A 7,293-nucleotide genomic window follows, 5' to 3' on the forward strand; every position below is an offset into this window, starting at 1 on the left:
GCGGCTGGAAGGAAAGTCTGCTGCTGAGCGTCACTATTTTCCACCCCCTGCTTGTGCTCCTATCTGATCAGGCTAGAGAAGACAACAAAACATACATAGTTAGAAAAAACTCCAATATATAGATTTCTGTAGAATTTCCTTTTTTTTCCCTCCTGTCCTTCCTCTGCAAGGTATTGTTGCTATGTCCTGTTACTGGTTTTTGCTGCAATAAACCCTCTTTGTTTCAATCACAGCAAGAAACAAAAATCCAAACAAAACCCCTCTGAAAAGAGTAGAAAACAAAAGGTTTTACCTACAAAAAGGGGAGGGGGAGACAGGAGGGACCTTGGTTTTGTTTTTAAAAAGGACTGAAGATTAACATTGAAAAATCAGGAGATGATGTGCAACCCTTTGTGCAAGGCAAAGCCCTCTGGTACTTCCGCCTCTGGTTTTGTTTTAAATTTCCTTTTTCTCTTCTGCGTGCGGATACTTCTCTCCATCTTCATGTTGTCAGTGTTTTGCTGTGTTTTGTGTTTTCTTGTTTAACTTTGTGTCACTACCTCAGTCTGCCCTCATGTCCCTTACACACAAACAAAACATTCCTTCAGCAGAGCGAAGAGGTGGCGGATGACCGGCACGCTCCACGACCGGCCCAGCAGTCTCTGCGTCGCCAAGTGGCTCATGTTGGAGACATCAGTATAGTGGACAGGGAAGCCAAACACCCTTTCCATTTTAGTGCACCGTAAGATGTCCTCTTTCTCATTCATGAAGACGGGGACATGCTGGTCTTTGCCCTGCTTTATGGAGTTCGACCTAGTAGTAATGGTCCTCACTTTGCTGAACTTGGCTATCCAGCCGTGCTCCAGACACTCCTGCAGCTCCAGCTTATCATTCACAGTGGATGCCAATGGCCTCCTGTTCATACCAGGAAGGTTCCCCCAGAAGTAGTGGGCCCTGTGTGCAGCTGACACTTCTTTGGCATTAATCATCATAGGGTTGGACTCGAGAATTCGCGAGATGTCCCTCTTGTCACTAATGCCCATGGCCACCACATTCTCAAAGAGCCGGAAGAAGGGGCGGTCATCTCCCTCCTTGGGCCGCGCATCATGCAGCAGGTGGTAGAACTCAAAGAAGAGCCGGCCAGTGCCCTCGTAGAGTCCTTTATGGGCAGGATTGATGATGGAGAGACCATTGCAAGGACTGCCCCCAATCACCAGATCCAATGGGCCCCACTCCTGGATATGCTTCTGCGTGACGCTGCAGACGTCCCCAACATACATGATCTTCCCCACCGTGATGGAGTCCTTGCACACCTCGGAGGCGATGTAGCAGTCCACCTGAATCCCCAAATCCTTCAGCACCAGAAGCCCTGTAGCAATTCCATCAAATAGAGACAGCACCCGGATGGGCTTCCTCTTCTCAGCTGGGACAGGCAGGTAAACCTTCATAGGGTCAAATTCCTGGTCGTGGCTGTTGGTGAAGAACATCTGGAGCCATGAGGGCCAGTCGTCCCGCTGCCGCAGTAGCCCGTAAGTGCCCTTGTGCCCACACATGTAGCAGTTCCGGGGGTCCTCCTTGATGGCTGCCAGGTGGCCCCCAGCCCCAATAAGAGATCCACACCCTCCACACAAAAACACCTGCAGCAGTTATTGTTCCCACACATGAGCACCTTGCCCCCCACCCCCCACAGCAAATGGTGTGGTAGGACTGGTAGCTGTCATCATCATGGTGATACGTATGCACACTCCAGGAAGCAGTTCTTACAGTTTTGGCACATTTCTCCAACAAAGAGAGGGTGTTCCAGGGTAACGTTGAGGCTCCCACAAGAGATGCAAATGTCCTCGATGTTCTGGCACTTCTGCCGCACTTTGTACACCAGCTGCTCTCTTGTGCGTTCATCAATGATCTTAGGCTTCTCAGTCGTACTCTTTCGGGGCTTTTTGGCTGGGGGGGGTGGTGCATAGGCAGCTGCCTCAGGTTCGACCCACATGTCTGTGTAAACTTCTTTGTAGGGGTTCTTCTCTTCTTGGGTGGCTTCAGGCCCTTGTGTGGTCCATAAGGCTGGAACCCTCGCGAGAGACCACTCGATCATCTGTTTGTTCTGCAACCCTGCCACGGGACTTGGCAGTGTCCGCTCTCATCGCTGTCGTGGCACGCTGGGAACAACTTCCCCGCATTGCTACAGGCCACCTGCCAGGACTTCATAGATGGCTTTGCCGGTACATGGGCTGCTTGTTGTATTGTGGGCCTGGTGGAAAGCACTGCAGAAGGAGCTCAGCGGCATCAACTTCTCAACACACACCATCAAGAACTTGCCATCGCCAAACCACATGACCCAGCGGTGCCTTCAGCTCCTCAGCTCCGGCCTGTCATCCACCAAGGACACAATGCGGCCTGGCCACCAGGAGAAGCCCCGACGTTTCCCCCACACCAGCTCCCCAGTGCCAAAGCCCCGGCCTGTCCTCGTAGGCCAGCTCATCATTGGCTGCTTTGGTGGTGTTCTTGTCCCCAGCATCTGCCCCCACGGGCTCAGGTGTGGTGGCCACAGTGGGGGATGCAGGGTTGGTGGGCTGCTGCATTGCAGGAGGACTGGCCTCTCCACCTTCTGAGACTAGCCAGACCCCTGGTTTTTCTTCCACAGCATTCATTACTGCGATCACCTTGGCTTTTCTTCTCAGCCCATAAGGCCACGTGCAGCCCCTCTATGTAAAGATTCTTAGCAGCATTATTCATCATAGGCAATAGTAGACATGACCCAAATGTCCAAAGCTGGATAAAGAGGTTAACAAAGCTGGTATATCCATAAATACTACTGGCCATAGAAAGGTATGAAGTATTGCTACATATTATCATGTGGATTAAGCTAAGTGAACAGGAGCCGATGGCAAACAAATCTACCCACCATATGATTCCATTTACATGAATTGTCCAAAACAGGTAAATAGAAACAGAAAGTAGATTAGTGGTTGCATAGGGCTGGAGTGAGGAAGGGTCAGAGGATGAAAGGATTAGCGGTAGACAGCTACATGAGACAGGGGTTTGTTGGGAGGAGATGAAATTATTCTAGAATCGTGGAGGGTGGCTGCATCACTTTGTGCGTACACTTCACATCCTTGCACATATACTTGAAATGGGTAAACTGTCTGATATATGTCTCAATAAAGTGGTTACAAAGAGTTACTATCTAAATGTTGATGACACCCCAATCAGAGTTGCGAGATTTCACAAATGGAAATATAAAAAGACAGCACAGTTCATACGTCCACTAAAAAAATAAATAAATAAATTACTGTTTCTCTTAAGTTCAAATTAAAACTGGATGCCTTGTATTTTATCTGGCAACCCGACTCCCAAGTCTATTACCTACAACCTAGAACTTACTAATTATCCTCAAGATCCACGTATCCAACTACACAGTAGGAAGTTTCTACTTGGTTAACTGCCAAATAGCAAATGAACATAAAACTAAAATACACCTTTCTTATGAGAAGATATTCAATTATGTCAGAAGTGGTAGGTCAGGGCTTGTGCAGGTCTCTGGAGCCCTCTCTCACCCCCGATGGCCTGGCATCAACAATCTGGTGGTTGGATTAGTGGATGTGGTGGTCTAGGAGCTGAGGTTTAACCAACACGGGGGAGGAGTTTCAATATGTTGAGAAACATCAACCCTGATGGTGAGGGCAGGCTGAGCATCCAACTCCCTTTCTCAAAACAAAAATCACTTTCCTTCCCTCACCCATGGGTTCATTGCCATTGTCTTGACCTGGAAATCTCCAGGCCCATCCCATCTCTGTAGCAACTAAATTTTACTTCTGAAAAAAAAAAAACCAGTCTGATATCATCATTCTGCTGCTTTAACCCTTTCAATATACTGCTCCTACCATGGTCAAATAAAGTCAAAGCCAATTAAGAAGAGGTCTCTACCTGGCCCCTGGGTGGCTCAGTTGGTTACACCCCGACTCCTGGTTTGGGCTCAGGTCCTGATCTCAGGGTCGGGACCCCGGATCCTTCACAGGGCTCCACACTCTGTGGGGAGTCTGCTAAAATTTCTCTCTCCATCTCCCTCTGCGCATTCTAGCACTTGTGCGCATTCTCGCATACGTGCACATGTGGCTCGCTTTCTCTCTCTTGCTTGTTGACATACTTGAAAGAACAGAATGGGTCAAAAGACACACTTGAAGTTTGCGTGTGATAGAGGCTGGGAGTGGGGGGCAGCTAGTAAGAAACATAGAATGGACTAGAGGGGCACAGTAAACATTAAAAGCACATTTTACAGCAATTACAGAAAGATCCTTGTAATAGTACACATGCTACTGTGCCACTTAAATGCTAGCAACATCAATTTGTTTACTCATTGCTTTTCTAAAACCAGGATATCAGTGACTATGCTTCCTCGCCACTTACTAGTCACATTTACTTTGAAAAACCACCAAGCTTAAAACTCAAGAGCTAGTGTAACTAAGACTTTGAAAAAAAATTAGTGTCCTTTTCTTAGTAGAAATAACAACCACCTATCACTACTTTTTGGTCTTTCATGTGCTATAATTTAATACTAAATGCCTGCTTGTATTTGCCTAACCTATGTAACTATCAAAGAAAGAAGATCTTCACTATTGTATTTGAAACTCACAAACCACCTTGTTAACATTATAATTTCCATTTTATAGGAAGGAAACAGTGGCCACATTACAACTAAATAGAGACACACATGCATGCATTGTTTTGGGCATGTCTGTTTAATGGTTAAGGGGTGCTGATGAACACAACGATACACAAAGGTACCGTGGCAATTCCATAAAACTAAATCAAGCACTCTAGTCTTTACATGTATTGTTAGGAAAATGCCACATCTCAACTTTTTCATTTCTTGAGAGTTGCTACTGCTTGAGGCAGGCAAATTTCAGCCAATTTGATGGGAAAAAATGGACTAAGATTTCTTCTAGCCTGTGAAGCAAAAGCACATTGGAAGTGGCTGATTTTCAAATACTATACATCAGTAACATCCTTCTCTCGTGACAGACAACCATAGCAAATTCACCTGAGTTTGGTTTTGGTGCAGATAGAGCTAAGGCACCACAGGTATCAATTTCCTACAGACTCAGGTAAGACTCACATCTTTTTTTTCAGCTTGAGTTAAATGAAAAAAAAATGCAATTCATATCTCCAGAAGCAAAACTAAGCTTCTTAATCTAATTTTACTATTTTAAGATTTCTGATCACTCCCAGCATTGCTGTGTGGCAAGACCTCATTTCTGGTGGCTGACCATTTCCATGGCATGATGCTTTACCAAGAACCAGCTCCAGAAACTCTTTTTCTTCGTTTTGAACTTTCATGTATTTATACACAAAATACCATTTCAATGGCGTTGTGGGGAAAAAAAAAAAAGCAACTTCTTCAAATTTCAGTTGACCTTGTCAAAGGTAATTTTCGTTTACTTACTTATTTATTTATTTACTTATTTATTTATTTTTATTTATTTATTATTTTTTACTGGAGTTCAATTTGCCACCATATACCATGACACCCAATGCTCATCCTATCAGGTGCCCCCCTCAGTGCCCATCACCCAGTCACCCCCCACCGCCCACCCACCTCCCCTTCCACCACCCCTTCTTCGTTTCCCAGAGTTAGTAGTCTCTCATGGTCTGTGAGATATTTCTGATATTTCCCACTTGTTTTATTTCCTTTCCCCTTTATTTCCGTTTCACTATTTTTTATATTCCCCAAATGAATGAGATCATATAACATTTGTCCTTCTCCGACGGACTTATTTCACGCAGTGTAATACCCTCCAGTTCCATCCACATGGAAGCAAATGGTGGGTACTTGTTTCTAATGGCTGAGTAATATTCCACTGTATACATAGATCCCATTTTTCTTTATCCATTCATCTTTTGATGGACACAAAGGCTTCTTCCACAGTTTGGCTATTGTGGACATTGCTGCTATAAATTATCAGAGAGCAGGTGTCCCGGCATTTCACTGCACCTGTATCTTTGGGGTAAATCCCCAGCAGTGCAATTGCTGGGTCGTATGTAGGGCAGATCTGTTTTTAACTCTTTAAGGAACCTCCACAGTTTTCCAGAGTGGCTGCACCAATTGACATTCCCACCAACAGTGCAAGAAGGTTTCCCTTTCTCCACATCCTCTCCAGCATTTGTTGTTTCCTGAACAGGCCAATAGCCAGGGAGTAAATTGAAGCAGTCATCAAAAACCTCCCAAGACACAAAAGTCCAGGGCCAGATGGCTTACCAGGGGAATTCTATCAAACGTTTAAAGAAGAAACCAGGGAAGCCCCGGTGGCGCAGTGGTTTAGCACCGCCTACAGCCTACGGCCTGATCCTGGAGACCTGAGATCGAGTCCCACGTCAGGCTCCTGAATGGAACCTGCTTCTCCCTACTTCTGTGTCTCTGCCTCTGTCTATATATGTCTATCATAAATAAATAAATCTTTAAAAAAATAAAGAAGAAACCATACATATTCTACTAAAGATATTCGGAAAGACAGAAGGAGATGGAGTACTTCCAAACTCATTCTACGAGGCCAGCATCACCTTAATTCCAAAACCACACAAAGACCCCACCAAAAAGGAGAATTATAGACCAATATCCTTGACGATCACGGATGCAAAAACTCTCAACAAGATATTAGCCACTAGGATTCAACAATACATTAAGAAGATGCTTCACCATGACCAAGTGGGATTTATCCCCGGGATGCAAGGCTGCTTCAACACTCGTAAAGCAATCAATGTGATTGATAATATCAGCAAGAGAAAAAAACAACAACCACATGATCCTCTCAATAGATGCAGAGAAAGCATTTGACAAAATACAGCATCCATTCCTGATCAATACTCTTCAGGGTGTAGGGATAGAGGGAACATTCTTCAGCATCTTAAAAGCCACCTATGAAAAGCCCACAGCAAATATCATTCTCAATGGGGAAACACTGTGAGCCTTTCCCCTAAATCAAGAACAAGACAGGGATGTCCACTCTCACCACTGCTATTCAACATAGTACTAGAAGTCCTAGCCTCAGCAATAAGACAACAAAAAGAAATAAAAAGCATTCAAATTGGCAAAGAAGTCAAACTCTCCCTCTTCACTGATGACATGATACTGTACATAGAAAACCCAAAAGACTCCACTCCAAGATTGCTAGCACTCATACAGCAATTTGGCAGTGTGGCAGGATACAAAATCAATGCCCAGAAGTCAGTGGCACTTCTATACACTAACAATGAGACTGAAGAAAGAGAAATTAAGGAGTCAGTCCCATTTACAATTGCACCCAAAAGCCTAAGATACCT

At 44.9% G+C, this 7,293-nt stretch overlaps 1 pseudogene; it reads right to left on the reverse strand.

Moving 5' to 3' along the window:
- Positions 1 to 276: 276 nt before the first annotated feature.
- LOC119878579 lies at positions 277 to 3,733 on the reverse strand (annotated as a pseudogene).
- Between the last annotated feature and the right edge of the window lie 3,560 nt (positions 3,734 to 7,293).

Source organism: Canis lupus, unplaced genomic scaffold (genome assembly GCF_011100685.1).
Source record: "Canis lupus familiaris isolate Mischka breed German Shepherd unplaced genomic scaffold, alternate assembly UU_Cfam_GSD_1.0 chrUn_S1748H1944, whole genome shotgun sequence".
Lineage (NCBI taxonomy): Eukaryota > Metazoa > Chordata > Mammalia > Carnivora > Canidae > Canis > Canis lupus.